This window comes from Colobus angolensis, unplaced genomic scaffold (genome assembly GCF_000951035.1).
Source record: "Colobus angolensis palliatus isolate OR3802 unplaced genomic scaffold, Cang.pa_1.0 Scaffold70, whole genome shotgun sequence".
NCBI lineage: Eukaryota > Metazoa > Chordata > Mammalia > Primates > Cercopithecidae > Colobus > Colobus angolensis.
The window spans coordinates 438,886-461,825 of record NW_012120710.1 but is presented as its reverse complement, the minus strand read 5'-3'; the positions used below and the strand labels follow the sequence as shown (position 1 = coordinate 461,825).

The 22,940-nt window shown below is 36.0% G+C and overlaps 1 protein-coding gene across 1 annotated transcript in view; it reads left to right on the top strand.

The window, feature by feature from the left end:
- Positions 1-22,940, top strand: part of LOC105501230 (UDP-glucuronosyltransferase 2B9) — a 476,097-nt gene that overhangs the window by 19,023 nt on the left and 434,134 nt on the right. The gene's annotated exons all lie outside the window — the stretch shown is intronic.

Here is a 22,940-nt window from a genome sequence, read left to right as displayed (position 1 = left end):
ACTTGGGAGGCTGAAGCAAGAGAATCGCTTGAACCCCAGGAGGCAGAGGTTGCAGTGAACTGAGATCACTGCACTCCAGCCTGGTGATAGAGCGAGACTCTGTCTCAAAAAAAAAAAAAAATTGCATAGTATAGTTCAAAAACATGATATATTTATAATGTAAATTATAAAAATGACAATTAACTATTTACTATTTCAAATGTGGGAATTAAATTTATAGCAAAAAGCAAGGGCTAACAAACTATGGTCTTTTAGTCAAATCTGGCCATCCACTTGTGTTTTTTTTTTTTTTTCTAAACAATTGATTAAAAATTTTTATGCCAAAAATCAAACATTTTAATCATTTAATGTGTATAATCCATTGGCATTTAATACATTTGCAGTATTTTGCCACTACCACCACTGTCTAGATCCAAAGTATTTTTTCACTTCAAAAGGAAGCTTTATAACCATTAGACAGTCATCTCGCATTCTCCCATCCTCCACCTCCTGCAACCTGGCATTATCTGTTGGCATCGTTCTATAGCCTAGGAGATAATATTTTTTAAAAAGGCAAATAGGTACACAACTTCAACAAAAGTGTTTTTATTTTACCTTATTTTAACATCTCTTATTTGTTCATAAATGAAAATTCTGTGATGTGGTATAATTAGTTTTAATTTCCTAATTGCTCTGTTATTAAATATATTCAGCAGTGTTGTGATTTATATTGTTATAATTTCTGTCCAATTTTGCGATGAAGTCTGTCTCATGAGAATTGCAGTGAACCAAGACCCTGGAAAGCTCTAATGGAGGTGAGGAAGTGAGATTCAGATGCGTGTGTCAGGTAAAACACAATGAAATGAAAAAGCAAAACCAAAATGCATAAAATAGAAGAAATTAATAAGAATGAAAATCAGGATCTCAAAGAGATATTTGCACATCTATGTTCATAACAGCACTATTACAAAAGCTAAGAGTTAGAAACAACCCCAGTGTCAATCAAGGAATGAATATATAACAACTATGTGGTATATACACAAAATAAAATTTTACTCAGCCTTATAAAAAGGAATTGTGACACATGCTGCAATGTAGATGAAACTTGATGTCATTAGACTAATAGAATAAATCAAAAAAGACAAACAGTGTAATCTACTTATATATAGCATTTAAGCTGTCAAATTCATAGAAAAAGAAAGTGATTATCAGGTGAAAAGGAGAGCATAAAATGGAAAGTTGTTGTATATTGGGTATAGAGTTTTCATTTTAGAAGAAAAAAAGTTCTGATGACTGATTGCATAACATTGTGAATATATCTAGCATTTTCTGTGTACTTAGAAATGGTTATGATGAAAAATTTCATGTGTGTTTTACCATAGCCACTCCGCTAACAATTCTGGCTGATACTTGATTTTTTCTCCTTAGTTTCTTGCAGCAATTCTTTCAATAATATTTGCTGTGTTATTGCTCTTTTGTGATAGAGCAAATTATTTCTTCATAGGAAATGAAAACTTCCCTAGAGATTTGGAGAAAATAGCACTGCAGTTTTGTCTCTGGTGTCAATGGTCAGTAACATTACAGAAGAAAGGGTCAATGTGATTTCAATAGCCCTTGTGCACTTCTCACCAAAGGTTACATAAATTTCTGTAGTGAAAAAACTACTGAAAAAAGTCTTAAACTATGCAAAGGGTTAAAAGATGAAAATGTCCTGCCTGAAAAGTTAGTTTTTAGGATAACTTTAATTAACCTCAGATGTCAATTTAAAAACAATGTATATGATAGATGATAACACGGTAAAAAGACTGTTTTTAATTAACAATAATTTGGCATGACCATTATGATCAGAAAGAACATATAATGAAGAAGTGCAGGGTGGCATTTTGGTATTTTCATGGTATTTGAGGCAGGTAACATATATCAACAAATTCTGACCTGTCATTTGATATCTTTGTTTACAGGATTCCTGAGGTAACTCTACACATTACAAATGTTATCAGAAAGGAGTTATATATTGATGGGTAACTACACTAGCACAATAACAATAAGCAGGTATTGAAAAAAATCTGAAATGTCTTATGGAGTTTAGACTTCCCATGTAATCTGAGCCTCTTTACTTTCCTTAATTTTGAAACAGGCCTATTCAGTGTGTTGTGTAGGGCACTATTCAGAGAAAGAAAGCCCAAGGCTCACCCACCTTGAGTCTAGGTACCCACTCAGCCAGGTAGATTTAGAGAGAGAGAAAAACCAACCTGGCTCGATAGACTAGACCTTGCCAATGTCTGAAAGGAAGGGGTAACAGAAAGGAAGGTGATTGAATCCTGCCCTTAAGGTGGACCATGTCCAGTATAAAATGTGCCCCCGAAAGACTCCACTTCTAACCCATGTATTTACACTATCACCCACTTGAAGAAAACGAGGATATAAGAAAGAGTTAAGGCCAGGTGTGCTGGCTCATGCCTGTAATCCCAAGACTTGAGAAGCTGAAGTCAGAACATTCCTTGAGCCCAGGAGTTTGAGACCAGCCTGGGCAACATACAGAGACCCTGTCTCTACAAATAATGATGATGATAATAATAATAATAATAATAATAATAAATAGAAGTGTGCAGAAGTGCATGCCTGTCGTCCTAGCTGTTCTCAAGGCTGAGGCAGGAGGGTTGATGGAGCCTAGGAGTTTAAGGTTGCAGTGAGCTATGAACAGACTTCTGCACTCCAGCCTGAAAGGCAGAGTGAGACTGTTTCAAATTTTAAAAAAAAAAAAGGAAAAAGAAGAAGAAAGAGGCAAAATATCAAGCAAGGAGAGAAGTTCACATGTCCCAACCCCTAAAATATAGTAATAACTAACTTTCTAATATGTAAGCACAACTATGATCTTTGAATACTTATGAAATACTCTTTATTTTTATATTCTATGTAGTTTTTTGTAATTACCTATACTTTTTTTTTTTTTGGCTGCAAACCTGAAGTTACTTTTAACACTCACTTATAAAATACATTTTAAAAACTTGTAAATTATGCACTAGTTTATGAAGATTGCCTGGTAATCCCAAAATTAGTACCTCATTATGGTACTATGCATGTACCAAATGGCTTAGCTATAGACAACCATATTAAACACTGCTGTCAATGCTTTGGAGTATGTCATCAAAGATTTAACAGTCTTTGAATAAAATTTAGCATCATTGTATTTTAGAATTTTTTTCAACAGCACTATTATTTATAAGATGCCATTCTTTCCCACATCTAAAAATGTCTATGTCAACAAATGTAATAACATGATGGATATATTTGAATAATGCCACTTGAAATTTTTTCTCTTTATATGTAATTCCTAAGCAGAATTAATTTATTTCTCATACAGAGAGGATTGAATAGATTTGCTTTCTTTGTAAATCAAAAGATATCAGACTCTAACTATGGAACAAATGGATATAAGTAAACTGTCTCCCATTTCTTTGTTTTAAAATTTAAAAGCTTAATAATAAATTTGGAAGATGAGAGTGAGTATAAGACACATACTATTTTAAAAAGTGTGAACCATTATTAATTTGTTACTCTTCTTCACACTAGAATTATGACTAACAATTAAATACTTGAATTTTTCATTTATTATCTCAATTGTCTAAGTCATTAAGTATGAAATATTATGATTGCATTTAAACTGACTTAATGTAAAAATAAGTCCAGGAAATATAATTGTTCTATTCACTTCAGTCTTTTAGTAGTTCTCATTAATCAACCTGTCTTATCCTCATTTCTTTGTCTGCTATATAGAAGGCATTTAGCAGGGCTCTCAGTCTTTTTAGAATTCTAACACATATGCTTTAATTTGAATTTGACTCAGAACAAAGTATTGTCTTTACATAAATGATTACATGGAAATTTGATGACAGGAAATCAGATACCTTAGTACTAATTCTTCGCTGTATAGTGGGTAGTAAAGAATGACCTTGGTGAGACTCTGAAGAACAAAGATTGTAAACATGGCTAACAGCTAATCATGATGAAAATACTTCAACAGAAAACAGATTCACCATTTATTATTTAAATACTCAAAAATAAAATCTAACATCTTTATATTTATGTTCCAGTCCTGGGGAGAAAATACAATAAACTATAGCAGTTACTATTTTATTATACACAGTTACACTCTTTATGGCCAGAAACAAATTATCATTATTTTTATTTCGACTGCAGTTACCTCTTAAACAATAAAAGTTCAATAGTTTTCTAGGTTGTTTGTCTCCTAATTCAATCATTACACACATCCTTTCTGCTTATGTTGGGATATTTCAATTGCAACTGAAAAATAACAGCCCATCTTTTATTTCCAGTGACTGCATTTTCTATGGGGAAAAAGTCTTAACACATTTCATACTGAAGTGTGGCCTATACTTATCTTTGGTGGTTTTAGTGGAAATATTTGTCAGAGGTTCTAGGCTAGTGCATACGTTTTAAAATAGTCAAAAAGTGAAATAAGTGGAATTGTGGAAGATGGTAACAACACATTATAAGGAAGACTGAGAAGAAAGTTGAAGCAGGGAAGCATGGATATTGTTAGAGTACTGACTACTTTTCAGCATGCTTATGCCAGTCTCTCAGCATGAGAGCTCATCAATTTTTTTTTTAATAAATTTTATTTGGTATATTTAAGGTATACAAAGTGACATTATCAGATACAAATACATAGTGAAAAGGTTACTATAATGAAGCAGGTAAGCATGTCTACCATCCCACATTAGTAACTAATAATAATTAGTTATTATTAGTTGTTTTTGAAACGCTTCCACAATGCTTTATTTTCAGTAAATTGGCAGGATGTAATCAATCACTAGTTCCTCTTCTATTTAATTATAAGGAAATAATTTTGATGTTAATATTTTTAATCCCATCACTGATAAATTGTAGACCACTACTCCTTTCAAATTTGCCTTTATAAAACAATTGAAGAAATAAAATACTAGCATAAATGTGACCATATTCTTTCTTATTGTAGTTGTGGTTGCTTTTGTCTTATTTGAAATAATCCTAAAATAATGGACTTGAAAGAGATAAATTGGAATATTTCTTTTTAACAGTCAAAATGTCTGAAACCATAAATATGTTGTCTTTAAATTATTTCAGTACACACAGTCATTTTAGTTATGCTATTACTATTATTTTTTAATATTAATTTTAATAACCATCATTCTGGTGTTGAAAATAAAGATAATTTGTGAATAGTTAACACATATTGAATGTATGTGAAATGACCTGCATTATATTGGTTCTTTGTGTTATGTAAGTTCTTGATTGTAGTTTTTTACAATTGTATTAAAAACATAAAGCAGGATTAATGTCACCCTCTGAAAAACCATAGTCTACCCGCTGTAATTTTTTAAGTAAAAAGAAAAGAAGTAACCTCCATTGCTATTGTTACCATGCCATGCATTAGCACTTTGTAGTTTTAACTTGGTAAGCATATACTTAAATGCATACTTATTATTTGTCTACTAGTCCATAATTTTTTCAACACTAAATACCTCAAAGCATTCAATACAATGCCTCAAAGTAAAATATAGAACATTCCTTAAATTCTAAAATCAAAATACAAAAAGAAAAAATAGTAATAGCAAACATTGACTGAGAATCTCTTTATGATGAGAATAATTTTACCAAGTATTCTAACAATCATTGCATGACTACTCACAATAACCAGATAAGAAACATACACGATTCTTATTCATTCAATTGAACAATAAAATCTAGGAAGAGATGTGCTTTTTTTACTCATAGTAAACATATATATATCATTGACTAGAGTGTATTTTTCAGTATTTTCTTACAAAATTTACATACAATGAAATGCAGATATCTTCACTATACATTTTTTTTGAGTTTCAACAAATGCTTACACCTCTACAAACCCAAACTACATAAGACATTATTGTAACCATAAAAATTTTTGTGACACAAAAACTGGGCTGCGTTCAGGAATGGATTTGATCTGGGAATTAACTGGCTTGGATACAGTTAGAAGCCTCTTCTATCTGACTGGGGCAGAAAAGAACTGGTTAAGCAGTTATATGGCAGGGGTTATAAAATTTGGCTTTAGAAAATTTACAGGGATTTTTGCGTTCTACCCTTTCTTTTATTTTTCTTGCATGCTTAGGTAGGAAAAAATATCACTGGCTAAGTTAATCAAGAGAACGTGAGAGTAAAGCCAATATTTTAGGTGAAAATGGGATCCTTAATTTCTGGAAAAATGAGTTCCTTCTGGCTTATACATTAGGCCTGGGAGGCAGCAAAGTTTTACATAAATGACAAAATCTTACTAAAGATAACTAACAGTGGAATATTCTGAATGAGCAAAAATACCTTGAAGTACATTTTAAAATGACAGCTCTCAGTAAAGTTCCTTTTGGCTAAGAACTGGTTTGACACTGTGGGATGATAACAGCTATTTTCTTTGGATGAATCTGTCTTACACTTATTGCTGATTGCTATGGGTGACAGGTTAGGCATGTACAAGACCATGGAACATGGTCTACATAAATGAATATGTATTTTATCCTCCCCAAAAGGAGAAACTTGATAGCTGATGGAACCACTGGAAAACGTCCCCTCATGACCGAAGACAGGCTGCCTAAACTTTTTTTTTTTTTTTTTTTTTTGAGGCGGAGTCTTGCTTTGTCGCCCAGGCTGGAGTGCAGTGGCAGGATCTCGGCTCACTGCAAGCTCTGCCTCCTGGGTTCACGCCATTCTCCTACCTCAGCCTCCCAAGCAGCTGGGACTATAGGTGCCCGCCACGATGCCCGGCTCATTTTTTTGTATTTTTTTTTTTTTTAGTACAGACAGGGTTTCACTGTGTTAGCCAGGATGGTCTCCATCTCCTGACCTCATGATCCACCTGCCTCGGCCTCCCAAAGTGCTGGAATTACAGGCTTGAGCCACCTCTCAGAACCACTGGAAAAAATCCCCTCATGACTGAAGAGCAGCTGCCTAAACTTTTGATTCAATGTTGGGTGCAATGGGTGGGTCTTTCTGTGGCCTCCTTGAACTCTTTATCTTCCCCACCCTGCCATAGGCAATACGTTTTTGTCTCTACTTTTCATTTCCTAACGTTTTTATTACCAGGGCAACCCTCTTGCAAAGAGACTACTTGTTGAAACTCCTAGTCGGAGGTTGGATTAAAGATAAAAGGGCTCATCTGGGGGCAAATTTAAGTCTTGCCAGTTTGATATTGGGTGATAAGCAGAGTGGCTAATGTCTATGTTTTATCACATATATTTTGCTTTGGCCAGAATGAGAAAAGATAATTTTCCTTTGTGATGCATCTTGGCCCACAGGGCGATGGTGTGGCAAGCTGGGTCACTAGGGTCACTGAGGGAAAGAAAATCCAGAAGCCTGGCATACTGGTGACACAGCTTTGATGACTGGAGAAACTTCAGGGTCCTTGGTCTTGTGCCAGTTTAGATAAAATGACACAGACACTTGTGGAGTGGTTTTAAGGAGTGAAAAGTTTAATAGGTAAGAAAAAAAGGAATGAAGAAGAAAACAGCTCACCTGTACGGTGACAGAGGGAGGGGCAATTCAAAGAAACAGAAAATCCCATGTGCAGCAGAAATGTGGCTACTTATATTGGGATGCTGGAGAAGTCCATGTCTGGTTTCCATAGGCCCGTGGGGATTGGTTTAACCAGATATTCATTTATGTAGAACACAAAAAACCTGGTCCTCCCACCTTAGGCCTTTAATATGCAAGTACAGGTCGCCATGATGTTTCAAACACATGGGTGGCCATGACACTTGGTACACCTGGTGACAAGGAAAAGACTGTGAGAATCACCATGTTGAGTGAATCCAGTTTCTAATGGTTGGCATTTGCATATCAAAGCTTGCTGGCCCAGTCCTTTAAACCCCTTTTTCTGTTAGAAAAGAGATGGTTTGGCCTAATGAGGTGGCTCACGCCTGTAATCCCAGCACTTTGGGAGGCTGAGGATGGCAGATCACAAGGTCAGGTGTTTGAGACCAACTTGGTCAAGATGGTGAAACCCCATCTCTACTAAAAATACAAAAATTAGCTGGGCATGGTGGCAGGCATCTGTAGTCCCAGCTACTCAGGAAGCTAAGGCAGGAGAATCACTTGAACCTGTGAGGTGGAGGTTGCATTAAGCTGAGATCATGCTACTGCACTCCACCCTGGGCAACAGAGTGAAAATCCACCTCAAAATAAAAAAAAAAAAAAGTAAAAAGAAAAGAGATAGTTTGAGGGTTACTTCTGTCTTTTTTTGTGTTGTTTTGTTTTGTTTTTATGGATTTTCACTCTGTCACCCAGGGTGGACTAGTACAGTGGCCTGATATCGGCTCACTGCAACTTCCGCCTCCTGGGTTCAAGAGATTCTCCTGCCTCAGCCTCCATATATGCACCCCACCACCACGACAGGGAATTTTTGTAGTTTTAGTAGAGACAGAATTTCACCATATTGGGTAGGCTGGTCTCAAACTCCTGACCTTGTGATCCTCCCACTTCGGCCTCCCAAAGTGCTGGGATTACAGCTATGAACCACTGTGCCCGGCTTGGAGGTTGTTTCTGATTAATGGAAAGTTTCCACTGAGAACCTTTACCCTTACTATCTATCTGAAAATGATTTCTTAATAACTCCTGTATCACTGGCAAAAGGGTGATAATAATTTATTACAAGTCAGATTTCTGGCTTTTCTCCCTCTTTTTCTCTGTTCAAACTGGTTAAATGAATGGTAAAAATCACTGTTTACCTCCTCTGTGAAGTTAATTAATACAAAGAAAAAAAAAACAATTCTGAGGTTGGTCTTAAGCTGTAGTGAATCTGACGTGCTTTTTGTCTTTCTGTATTGTTCTATCATAAAGAGGGGTACCTTAGGAAAAAAATGTGCGCCTAAAACCTTATAAGCTTGCTGTACAAGATGATTCAGCCCACTGGTCAGTTAGGTCCTTGGGAGCTTGACCTTGTAACCATGTGGCCATGCTTTCTCTATTCACAATGGCAGCCTAGGTTCGGGGTTTAATTCCTAGCTTAGGGGATGAGCCTTTCTGATTGACATTTGGATGACCTTTGCCACTTTTAATTCTCTTCTCCTCCACAAACCATCTTTAATTTTTCTTTTTCAGAGAACCTATAAGGTTATTTTAGGTAAAGTTTAAAAACAGGAAATACTGGCAGTTTAGTATGGTATCTCTTCAACTGGAATGACAAGAGCCAAAATAAATGTGCAACCATGAGGATATTGTACCCTCTGAATACCGTGCTGAGACCAGAAACCCAAAATGATGGTAGACAGTGGTGCTAAGCCCTATGTTTTGGTCACTTTCACCTAAGAGATAACCTGACCAAAAGGGGGGAATTTTTTTAAACAAAATTATGGGAGGCCATTATTTTGAACGAAGCTCTTGTCTTAGGCCCCAACAGACCAAACCAAACTAAAATGGAGAATCACCTGTGCTAAATGTGATATAATCAAACTAAGACTTTAAGGAAACACAGATCCTAGAACAGACCAGTTTTTCTTTTTCTCCTTTAAACAGGATGTTCCAGCATATAAATGTACTGCCTACTCATTCCTTTTTCCTAACTTTGAATAACTCACTGTTCTACTGTTTCCCAGTGGGTTTCAAGACCAAATAAATACATTTACAATGGTGAGAGTGACATCAATAGCTAGTTTTGGTCAACCTCTCAAAATTGAGAAAATGATCAAAAAGGGGAATTATTAAAGTTAACTAAATATGGACTGAGAAGGACTCCATGCTTTCACATTTGAGTCCTTGTGGACAAACTGCAACCTAGCTTAACAGGTAGACAAGATCAAAAACCAAACTTAGGAATATGTATCTATAAAAATAGTTGAGTCTTGTCAATCTCAGAGGCCATACTTCAACCATTCATACACTGCTGAGTGTTCAACCTTTAGCCAGTCCAGCTCTTCTGTACCTGACTTCCAATTTCCGTACATCACTTCCCTTTTTTTAATCTATAAGCCTTTTTCCACGACATGGCTGTGCTGGAGTCTCTGTGAATCTGCTGTGATTCTAGGGGCTGCCTGAATCGTAAATTATTTATTATTCCACTAAACTCCTTTACATTTAATTCAGCTGAGGTTTTGTTTGTGTGTACGTGTTGGATTTTTAGTTTTGTTTTGTTGTATTTTAATCAAGCATATACCCATTAGTTTTTCCTCAGTAGCGGAAAATATGTTCAAACATATCTTTGGGCACATCTTTTATCTTGCATTGATTGTTCCTGTAAAAACATTCTACAATTTATCTTTCGTAGTGAAATATGTTGAAAAAAATTTAAATTTAATACTATGTGGTTTGTTGAGATCAAAGAAAATGAAAGATAAAGCTCTAGAACAGTCACCTCATGACCCTTCTGCAAATTCATCCAGTGCTCACTTCACATTGACCAATGTTTGTGTTCCACCAGCACCTTCCCACAACTCCCCTAGCTAAAGCAACAACTCAACTCAACTGTAGGGGGAGCAAAACCAAAGTCCATTTCGTAGACACTCTGGTTAAATGCAATGCATCTTTTTGAATTACTCTTCTCTATGCCATTGCTGTTGTTTATATCTAAGGAGAAATCATCAATAATTTAAAATAAAACCTTTTCACATCTGTATTTAACAATTTTTCTAGTTATAACAAAATACCTGAGTCTGAATAATTCACAAAGAACAAAAATTGATCTTTCACAATTCTGGAGGCAGAGAAATGTAAGATGAAGTTACTGGCATCTACAGAGGGCCTTCTTGCTGCATCCTCACATGGTGTAAAGTGGAAGGGCAAAGGAAGCAACGCTGTAGCCTCATGGTGGAAAAGCAGAATAGCAAGCCTGCTGAACCCTGCATGAAGCCTATGTGTGTGTGGGTGTGTGTGGGTGTGTGTGTGTATGTGTGTATGTATGTGTGTGTGTGTGACTTAGTTTTGCTTTTCTTGACCAGGCTGGAGTGCAATGGCGAGATATTGACTCACTGCAACCTCCACCTCCAAGGTTCAAGTGATTCTCCTGCTTCAGCCTTCCGAGTAGCTGGGACTATGGCTCCCACCACCATGCCCAGCTATTTTTTGTGTTTTTAGTAGAGACCGGGTTTCACCGTGTTGGCCAGGCTGATCTCGAACTCCTGACCTCAGGTGCTCCACCTCCCCCAAAAATGTTTTTGGATTACAGGTGTGAGCCACCATGCCCTGCCATGAAGCCTCTTTTATAAAGATTGTCATTAAAATTCACAGGGAATGCAATATCACTTCTCTGAGGTCCCTTGTCTTAATCTGTCACATTGGCAACACCCGAATTTTGGAAGGAATATGTTCAAACCACAGCAATATCAAACTGAGTATATTATATGAGCAATCACAGCTTTTGGATGGCAAATGGATATTGGATGGCAAATGGATAAAGAAAATGTAGATGGCCTCATGCTTACAAAAGTGAGTGTGTTAATATCTCTTAAATTATTAAAAGTGGTTTACCCCCCAGTAGAAGCTAAACACGCATATGCCAGAAACCTAAGTCATATAAGAGAATTTTAAAGTGGCAAGACCAGTGGCAAGTGTGCAGCTTCCTTATCTGCAGTCTTCTTGACACAGAACTGGAAATAAAGTAATTATACAGCTGAATCAACATTTGTTAGATATCATGATTCAAGATTCATTTTTTGTGTAAAAAATGTGTACACATACAATGTATGTATTATATATTCATATTATACATATATAATTACAATTTACATATTGAAAGTGACGATTCAATGGAGGGGCAAGGTGGTTCACGCCCATAGTCCCAGTACTTTGGGAGGCTAAGGGAGGCAGATTGCTTGAGCCCAGAGGTTCAAGACCAGCCTGGGCAACATGGTGAAATCCTGTCTCTACAAAAAAAAAAAAAAAAAGCAAAAATTAGCCATGCATGGTGGTGCGGGGCTGTAGTCCCAGCTACTTGGGAAGAGGAGATGGGAGGATTCCTTGAGCCCAGGGGCTCTAGGCTACAATAAGTAGAGACTGTGCCACTGCACTTTAGACTGCGTGACAGAGTAAGGCTCTTTCTCAAAAAAAAAAAAAAAAAAAGAAAAAATACTCTACAGTTAAATGGTTCATCATACATTTACAGAATTGTACAACAACCAGAACAATAAGATTTAGAGCATGTTATCAACCAAAAAAGCAATAGTGTCCCATCAGGCACAGTGGCTCATGCCTGTAATTCCAGGACTTTGTAAAGCTGAGGTGAGCAGATGATGAGGTCAGGAGTTCAAGACCACCCTGGCCAACATGGTGAAACCCCGTCTCTGCTAAAGATACAAAGAATTAGCTGGGTGTGGTGGTACGCACCTGTAATCCCAGATGCTCGGGAGGTTGAGGCAGGAGAATTGCATGAACCTGGGAGGCAGACATTGCAGTGAGCTGAGATAGCCCTATTGCTCTCCCATCTGGGTGATAAAGTGAGACTCCACCTCAAAAAAAGAGAAAGAGAAAAACAAAAAAAGAAACACTGTTTCCTTAGCTATTTCCTGTCCTCCAATCTAGGTGATCACTATCCTACTTTCTATCTCTATACATTTGCCTATTTGGGGATTTTCATATTAAAGCAATTATACAATATGTGATCTTTTGTTTTTGGAATCTATAATTAGCATAATGTTTTAAAAAGAGTCATCCATGGCTGTTGTGGGAAGTCAGGAACCCAGAACAGAGGGATTGGCTGCAGCCATGGAAGAAGAACATAAATTGTGAAGATTTCAAAGACATTTATTAGTTCCCCAAATTAATACTTTTATAATTTCTTACGCCTGTCTTTACTGCAGTCTCTGAAGATAAATTGTGAAGATTTCATGGACACTTATCACTTCCCCAATCAATACTCTTGTGATTTCCTATGCCTGTCTTTACTTTAATCTCTTAATCCCATCATCTTCATAAACTGAGGATGAATGTCGCCTCAGGACACTGTGATGATTGCATTAACTGCACAAATTGTTTGTAGAGCATGTGTATTTGAACAATATGAAATCTGGGCATCTTAAGAATAGGATAACAGTGATTTTCAGGGAACAAGGGAGATAATCTTAAAGTCTGGCTGCATGTGGACTGGGTGTAATAGAGCTATATTTCTCTTCTTTCAAAAGCAAATAGGAGAAATATCGCTGAGTTCTTTTTCTCATCAAGGAACATCCCTGAGAAATAGAATGCGTTCCTAAGGGGAGGCCTCTGAAATGGCCATTTTGGGAACATCTGCCTTTTATGGTTGCAGATAAGGGATGAAATAAGCCCCGGTCTCCTGTAGTGCTCCCAGGCCTATTAGGATGAGGAAATTCTCACCTAATAAATTTTGCTCAGACCAGTTGTCTGCTCTCAAATCCTGTCTCCTGATAAGATGTTATAAATGACAATGTGTGCTTGAAACTTCATTAGCAATTTTAATTTCACCCGGGCCCTGTGATCTCACCCTGCCTCCATTTGCCTTGTGGTATTTTATTACCTTGTGAAGCATATGATCTCTGTGACCAACACCCTATTCGTACACTCCCTCCACTTTTGAAAATCACTAATGTAAATTTGCTGGTTTTGTGGCTTGGGGGCATCACGGAACCTGCCAACATGTGATGCCTCCCCTGGACACCCAGCTTTAAAATTTCTCTCTTTTGTACTTTTTCCCTTTATTTTTCAGACCAGCCGACACTTAAGGAAAACAGAAAAGGACCCACATTGAATATTGGGGGTGGGTTTCCCTTGATACATGGCATAGCATGTATCAAGACTCTATTATTTTTATGGCCCAATAATGCTCTACAATCTGGATGTATCACATTAGCTTTATTCATTCATCAGTGATAAACTAGTTTTTCTTCCAATTTTGGCTATTAAGAATATGTTATTTCTTAATACTCATGTATTAACTTTGTGTGGACATGTTTTCATTTCTCTTGCATATATTACTAGAGGTGGAATTCCTGTGTCCCATGGTAAATCTATGTTTAACCTTTGATAAACTGCCAAATTGCTTCAAAGGGCCTGCATTATTATTCACTCATGCAAACAGTGTATGAGGTTCCAATTACTTCACATCCTTGCCAACATTTTAAATTATTTGTCTTTTTTGATAATAGTCATGCTAGTGAAGGGGAAGCAGTGTCTCATTTTGGTTTTGATTTACATTTTTCTGTAATAATACTGAGTATAATGATGCAGAACATGTTTTATGTTCTTATTGCACACGTACATATTCCTTGGTAAAATTTAGGTTTAGATCTTTTGCACATTTTTGTTAGGTTATTTATCTTTTTATAACTGAGCTGTAAGATTTCTTTATAGATGTTTTATAAAAGACACCTATCAAATATGTAATTTGTAGATATATTCTCAAATCTTTGTTCTCTCTTTTGACTTTAATGATAGTGTTATTTGATGTGCAAAAGTTTTGATTTGATATAGTTCAGTTTATCACTTTTAATTTTGTTTCTTCTGTTTTTGGTGTCATATCTAAAAACCTTGAGACATACAAGGTTACGAAGTTATATTCATTTTCTTCTTTCTGAAATTTTTATAATTCTAGCTCTTGTATTTAGGTTTTGATATAGTTTGAGTTCATTTTTGTATGTGGTTTGAGGGAAGAAGTTCAATTTCATTCTGTTGCATATAAATAATCAGTTTACTCATTGGAATTTGTTACGGAGGGTATACTTTCTTTTTTTTTTTCTCAATCTTATTTTTTTAATTATTATTATAATTAAAGTTCTAGGGTACATGTGCATAACGTGCAGGTTTGTTACATATGTATACCTGTGCCATGTTGGTGTGCTGCATCCATCAACTCGTCAGCACCCATCCACTCGTCATTTACATCAGGTATAACTTCCAATGCAATCCCACCCGCTCCCCCCTCCCCGTGATAGGCCCCGGTGTGTGATGTTCTCCTTCCCAAGTCCAAGTGATCTCATTCTTCAGTTCCCACCTATGAGTGAGAACATGCGGTGTTTGATTTTCTGTTCTTGTGATAGTTTGCTGAGAATAGTGGTTTCCAACTGCATCCATGTCCCTACAAAGGACACAAACTCATCCTTTTTTATGGCTGCATAGTATTCCGTGGTGTATATGTGTCACATTTTCTTAATCCAGTCTGTCACTGATGGACATTTGGGTTGATTCCAAGTCTTTGCTATTGTGAATAGTGCCGCAATAAACATACGTGTGCATGTGTCTTTATAGCAGCATGATTTATAATCCTTTGGGTATATACCCAGTAATGGGATGGCTGGGTCTACCAAAACAACATGGTACTGGTACCAAAACAGAGATATAGACCAATGGAACAGAACAGAGTCCTCAGAAATAATACCACACATCTACAGCCATCTGATCTTTGACAAACCTGAGAAAGACAAGAAATGGGGAAACGATTCCCTATTTAATAAATGGTGCTGGGAAAATTGGCTAGCCGTAAGTAGCAAGCTGAAACTGGATCCTTTCCTTACTCCTTATATGAAAATTAATTCAAGATGGATTAGAGACTTAAATGTTAGACCTAATACCATAAAAACCCTAGAAAAAGACCTAGGTAATACCATTCAGGACATAGGCATGGGCAAGGACTTCATGTCTAAAACACCAAAATCAATGGCAACAAAAGCCAAAATTGACAAATGGGATCTAATTAAACTAAAGAGCTTCTGCACAGCAAAGAAACTACCATCAGAGTGAACAGGCAACCTACAGAATGGGAGAAAATTTTTGCAATCTATTCATCTGACAAAGTGCTAATATCCAGAACCTACAAAGAACTCAAACAAATTTTCAAGAAAAAAACAAACAACCCCATCAAAAACTGGGCAAAGGATATAAACAGACATTTCTCAAAAGAAGACATTCATACAGCCAACAGACACATGAAAAAGTGCTCATCATCACTGGCCATCAGAGAAATGCAAATCAAAACCACAATGAGATACCATCTCACACCAGTTAGAATGGCAATCATTCAAAAGTCAGGAAACAACAGGTGCTGGAGAGGATGTGGAGAAATAGGAGCACTTTTACATTGTTGGTGGGATTGTAAACTAGTTCAACCATTGTGGAAAACAGTATGGCGATTCCTCAAGGATCTAGAACTAGAAGTACCAAGAGGGTATACTTTCATCATTGTCTATACAATAACATTCTTGACAAACATCAGTTGACCCTATGTGTGGCTGTATTTCTGTATTCTGAAGTCTATTCAAATGGTGCATATGTCTCACTGTGTACCTGTACCATACTATCTTGATTAATGTAGACTTGTTATATGTTTTCTAGTTTTCTTCCTTTTTTCCAAGATTGTGTTGGTTGTATTTAGGTTTCTCATATATTTATATCCATTTTAGAATCAGTTTGTCAGTTTATGCTAAGAAACCAACTGAAGTCTTGATAGGTTCAATCTACGTATCGATTTGGCAAATAAAGGCAATGCTACTATATTGTTTTTCAAATGAGGAATATGGGATGTGTTTTCATTCATTTAGATCTTTAATTTCTTTCCACAATTTTTAGTAATTATCACAATTTATATTTTGTGTTTCTTTTGTTAAACTCATTCTAATTATTTTATTTTTTTCTGATGGTATTTTACATAAAATTGTATTCTTAATATCATATAGAATAGTTTATTGCAATTTTCTGGAAATACAAGTAATTTGTATATAATGATCTAATTTCCTAAGAATTTTGCTGTTTTTTTGAGCAAATATTTTTATAGTGAATCCATTAAGATGTTCTCTATATAAGATCATGCCATATACCAATAAAGATAGTTTTATTATCTTCCTTTCCAATATGGATTTGATTTATTTTATGTTTTTGCCTAATGGTCTTGCCAAAAAAACCCACATCAATTTTGAATAAAAGTGGAGAGTTGACTTCTTTCTCCTCCTCTTTGCCTTAGGAAAAAAAAAAAAAAAATCATTTAGGCTTTTTCTATTAAGTGTGCTACTAACTTTTTTTTTTTTAGATACTCTTTGTATTAGTCTGTTTTCATACTGCTATAAAGAACTAATTGAGACTGTATAATTTATGAAGGAAAAAGGTTTAATTGACTCAGAGTAGTGCAGGCTTAACAGGAAGCATGACTGGGAGGCTACAGGAAATTACAATCATGACGGAAAACAAAAGAGAAACTAGAACCATCTTCTCATGGTGTCAAGAGAGTGGAAGTGAAAGGGTAAGAGCCACACAGTTTTAAACTATTATATCTCATGAGAACTTATTCACTATCATGGGATCATCAAGGGAGAAATCAGCTCCCATGATCCAATTACCTGACACCAGGCCCCTCCTTCAATTTGACATGCATTTTGGGTGGGAACAAAAATCCAAACCATAATATTCTGCCCCTGTCCCCTTCCAAATCTCATATTCTTCCAATATTGCAAAATACCATTATCCCTTCTAAATAATCCCCAGTCTTAACTCATTTCAGCATTAACTCAAAAGTCAACAGTCCAAAGTCTCATCTAAGACAAAGGAAGGCCCTTCCACATATGAGCATATAAAATTAAAAACAAGTTAGTTAATTTCAAGATGTCATTAGAGTATATCCATTGTATAAATGCTCCTGTTCCAAAAGGTAGAAATTGGGAAAAACAAAGAAAGGACAGGCCCCATGCCGGTGTGAAACCTTGCAGGGCAGTCATTAAATTTTTAACCTCCAAAATAATCTCCTTTAACTCCATATCTCACTTCCAGGCCACACTAATATAACTGGTGGGATTTATTTTTGGTATATATTCATTGCTGGTGAGCTAGTGTGATTTGGGTGGGGCGGGGGTAGGGGTGGAAAAGAACCTCGTTTTGTCGTATTACCAGAATTGTTTTTCTGGTTTCTTCTGTTTTGGGTGGGCTACGTCAGATGGGAGATCTGGGGCTTAAGACTGCTGTTCAGATTCTTTTGTCCCATATGGTGTTCCCTTGATGTAGTAGTTGCTGTGGGGGATGGGGTGTGGTTCCTAGGTCAATAGAGTTATAATCTCAGAAAGATTATGGCTGCCTCTGCTGTGTCATGCAACTTGTCAGGAAAGTGGGAGAAAGCTGACAGTTACAGGCCTTACCCAGCACCGATACAATCCAAAAGACCAGTTTCACTACCACCACACACTTACCAACAGCACCAAGTTTATTTCCAGTCAATGGGTGAACAGGGCTGAGAACTTGCTCCAGGCTACCAGCCTGCCAGCTGAGAAAGCAAGCAGGGCTTTCACACCTCCCCTCCTGTTGAGTCTACACACCAATTCACACACTCTCTGGAGTTCTGACCAAGACACTTTGCATTCTGATGGAATTGTTGCAAACTTCAACTGGAGGTTTCCTTCTCCCTGTGGTATTTTCCCAGTTCCTCTGGCAGCCCTCCCCAAGGACTCCTGTGAGACAGGATAGAAATGGCTTCCCCAGAAACCCAGAGGTTCCACAAAGACAGAAATGACTTCCTTGGAAACCCAGAGAATCCACAGGGCTTTTCCCACGGCTTCCTGTACCCCTGTATTTCACTCAGCTCTGTATTTGATTCAGCTCCAGGTCAGGTCAACTCCTGTGGTCTGAAACTTTATGTTTCCCAGTAAGGGTGTGTATTCAAAGGTGGATGATCTCTCTTTCCCATTTTCACAGCTTGAGCACTCTCTGTACTTGGGCTGTCTCTTGGGTTCTGTTGGATGAATCCCATTTCTATCTTCTTGTCATACATTTCTTGACTATCGTTACTGCCTCAGCATCCATTTTTAGAATTAACATGAGTTGTTTAAGATCTAGTCATAGCCTGTCACTTTTGGCTTTGTGAAAACTTCTCTTCTTTGTGTAGTTGTTTGTGACAGAGTCCACTTGTTTCTCATCCCACTGACCCAGAAATGCAGCATACCACAGAGCTGATTACCGTGAGATAACCTAATGATCAATACCAACATCAAATAATAATTTTCCCCCTTCCTGTGTGTTTTCTTAAGAGAGCCATTCCAAAACTCCTGCAGACAAGGCTAGGAAATAATGCCCATAGACCTTAAGAAAAGCACACCCACAGCCCTCTGCACAGGGATTCTCTCTACCACTTCCAAGCAGCTGGTTGAGCTCTCTGCCACTTCAGAACTTTCTGTCAGTTTTCTGTTATTATCTTTAATATCTCTAGGTACTGTGAGTAACACGTTTCTTCTATTTTATGCATTTTGGTTTTGGTTTCTCATTTCATTTGTTTTACCTAACACACACATCTGAATCTCACTTCCTCACCTCCATCAGAGCTTTCCAGGGTCTTGGTTTACTGCAATTCTCATGAGACAGACTTCAACATAAAATTGGACAGAAATCATAACAATATAAATCACAACACTGCTGAATATACTTAATAACAGAGCAATTAGGAAATTAAAACTAATTGCAATGCATTACAGAATTTTCATTTACGAACAAATAGGAGATGTAAAAGTAAGGTAAAATAAAACACTTTGTTGAAGTTACATACCTATTTGCCTTTTAAAAAATATTATCTACTAGGCTATAGAACAATGTCAACAGATAATGCCAGGTTGCAGGAGATGGAGGATGGGAGAATGCGAGATGACTGTCTAATGGGTATAAAGCTTCCTTTGAAATGAAAAAATACTTTGGATCTAGACAGTGGTGGTAGTGGCAAAATATTGCAAATGTATTAAATGTCAATGGATTGTACACATTAAGTGCTTAAAGTGTTTAATTTTTGGCATAAAAATTTTTAATCAATTGTTTAAAAAAAAAACACACAGGTGGATGGCCAGATTTGACTTAAAGGCCATAGTTTGTTAGACCTTGTTTTATGCCATAAATTTAATTCCCACATATTTGAAATAGTAAATCATAAATTATGTCATTTTTGTTAATTATATTACAAACATATCATGTTTTTGAACTATATTATGCATTTTTTTTTTTTTTTTTTGAGACAGAGTCTCGCTCTGTCACCAGGCTGGAGTGCAGTGATCTCAGCTCACTGCAACCTCTGCCTCCTGGGATTCAAGCGATTCTACTGCCTCAGCCTCCCAAGTACCTGGGACTACAGGCACACTCCACCATGCCCAGCTAGTTTTTGTGTTTTTAGTAGAGACGGGATTTCACCATGTTGGCCAGGATGGTCTTGATCTCTTGACCTCGTGATCCACCTACCTCGGCCTCCCAAACGGTTAGGATTACAGGCATGAGCCATCATGCCTGGCATGTACTATGCAATTTTATCAACAGTAAAATTGTTGGGGAAATTTTTTGATTTGTTTAATTGTAAGGGTGCATATTTTATTTTGATGTATACAAAATTGTTTCTGGTGCTTTGCAATATTAGTGAATTCCTTCTTTCAGTAACCCCATGAGGTGGATAATACTGTGACCACCATTGTCATTTCATTGGTGAGAAAGCTGAGGCAAGTATGGTTTAAATGCCTTGTCCAACCCACACCATTATGTAATGGTTTCTCAGAGATTTGAATCAAGGTGACCTGAATTCAGACTGCCAGCTCTTAATCACCATGTTATGCTGACTCTTCTATTTGGGATTTTTACAGAAATAATTTATTGGCATTATTTCTATTTATTTGAGCATCAGTAACTTTATCATCTTTTATATGTTATTTGCTATTTTTACTTTGAATTACCTATTCATACTTTCATCAACTTTTATATTAGATTGTTTGTCTTTTTTGGTTGTTGTTTTGTAGTTGTCACTAGACAGTGGATACCGATCTATTGTTACATGTGTTGTAGGATAGGTTTAATGTAAATAAACACAGGTTTATAAGCATGATAAAACAACATTACTAACCTCTGGCACTATATTAGTTCTGTGTTTCTTTATATATATATGTCAGTTCCTGGATGATTTGTATGAAATATTCTGTTACAAACTCTTCCTATAATTTCTCTAGCATCAATGTTATACTGTGTGTGAGTGTATATGTATATATATAGTCATGATTTATATATACCTATATAAATATATATACAAATATAGTGATATACATATATATAATATTTACATTTAAATCATTAGGCTGGAGAATACTTGTGTGATATTTAGTAAATAGTAAGGCTTCTTACTAAGAAAGATAACTAAGTTTCTGTCCATCTGGACCACTTTTGTCATAAAGTGCTTCCCTGATATGTACATTAAAGAAGGTTTATGACTTGATTTAGCTATTTTCCACAAAATTTATAAACTCATTGTATACTTTGCACACTTTTTGTGATTCTAAAGGATTTCATGTTTCTATTTTATATTTAGAGAAGAAATGGATCAGAAGACCCTTGGAAAAGAGAAAAATTAGACATGATTATTTGAAGTATAGTATGTGGAACAATAATTATTATTTCAAACTATCTTCAATAAACACATTGAATTTCAGCACATATCTATCAGGTAACTAAGTGATGCAGTGTCTTGTTTTAAAATAATTGGACATGTATATGTACATGTATGTTTAGCAAGATTAACAGTACATTAAATCCCTTAATAATGAAATTCCTATATTATCACAATCAAAAACTAAGAACTTACATTTGTCATTAAAATTCAAAAATGAGAATAGAACCTATATGAAATTTAGAATTTTAGTTGTTTTTTTAGTTCTGTGAATAATGATGATGATATTTTAATGGAAAATGCATTGAATTTATAGAATGCATTTGGCACTATGATAATTTTCACAATATTTAGTCAGGCCAACAATGAACAAGGGATGTGTTTCCATTTGTTTGCATCATCTATGATTTATTTCAGAAGACTTTTGTGGCCTTCTTTGTGAAGAACTTTCATGTTCTTGGTTAAGTATATTTCTAAGTATTTATTTAATAATAATTATTATTGTTGCAGATGTTTTTATAGGGTTTGAGGTTTTTATTTGATTCTCAGCTTTGATGCCCATACAGCAAAAGCAAGACTAAAAAAAAAAAAAAAAATCTAGAGGTGTCACATTACCTGACTTCAAACTATACTACAAGGCTATAGTTAACAAAACAGCATGGTACTGGTATAAAAACAAGCATGTAGACCAATGAAACAGAACAGAGAATTCAGAAATAAAACTAAATACTTATAGCCAACTAGTCTTTGTCAAAGCAAACAAAAACATAAAGTGGGGAAAGGACACCCTATTCAACAAATGGTGCTGGGATAATTGGCAAGCCACATGTAGAAGAAAGAAACTGGATACTTATCTCTCACTTTATATGAAGATCAACTCAAGATGAATCAAATAATTAAATATAAGACCTGGGAGTACAAAAATTGCAGAAGATAACATCTGGAAAACTCTTCTAGACATTGACTTAGGCAAAGACCACATGGCCAAGAACCCAAAAGCAAAGGCAACAAAAACAAAGATAAATAGATGGAACTTAATCACACTAAAAAGCTTCTGAACAGCAAAAGAAATAATCAACAAAGTAAGCAGACAACTCACAGAGTTAGAGAAAATCTTCACAAACTACACATACCACAAAAGATTACTATCCACAGTCTACAAAGTACTTAAACAAATCAGCAGGGAAAAATCTAATAATCCCTCAAAATGTGGCCTAAGGATATGAATAGACAATTTTCAAAAGAAGATATACAAATGGCAAATGGCCATAGTTTAAAAATCCAAAAATAGTAGATGTTGGCATGGTGCTAATAAGGAAACACATCTACACTACTGGTGGAAAAGAAAACTAGTACAACCACTATGGCAAAGAATATGTATATCCCTTAAATAACTAAAAGTAGAACTGCCATTTGATCCCGCAATTCCACTGCTGGACATCTATCCAGAGGAAAATAATTCATTATATGAGAAAAACCCATATACACACATTTATAGCAGCACAATTCACAATTGCAAAACTGTTGAACCAGTCTAGATTCCCATCAACCAATAGGTGGGTAAAGAAAATGTGAGATAAACATACGTGTGTGTGTGTTTGTATACATA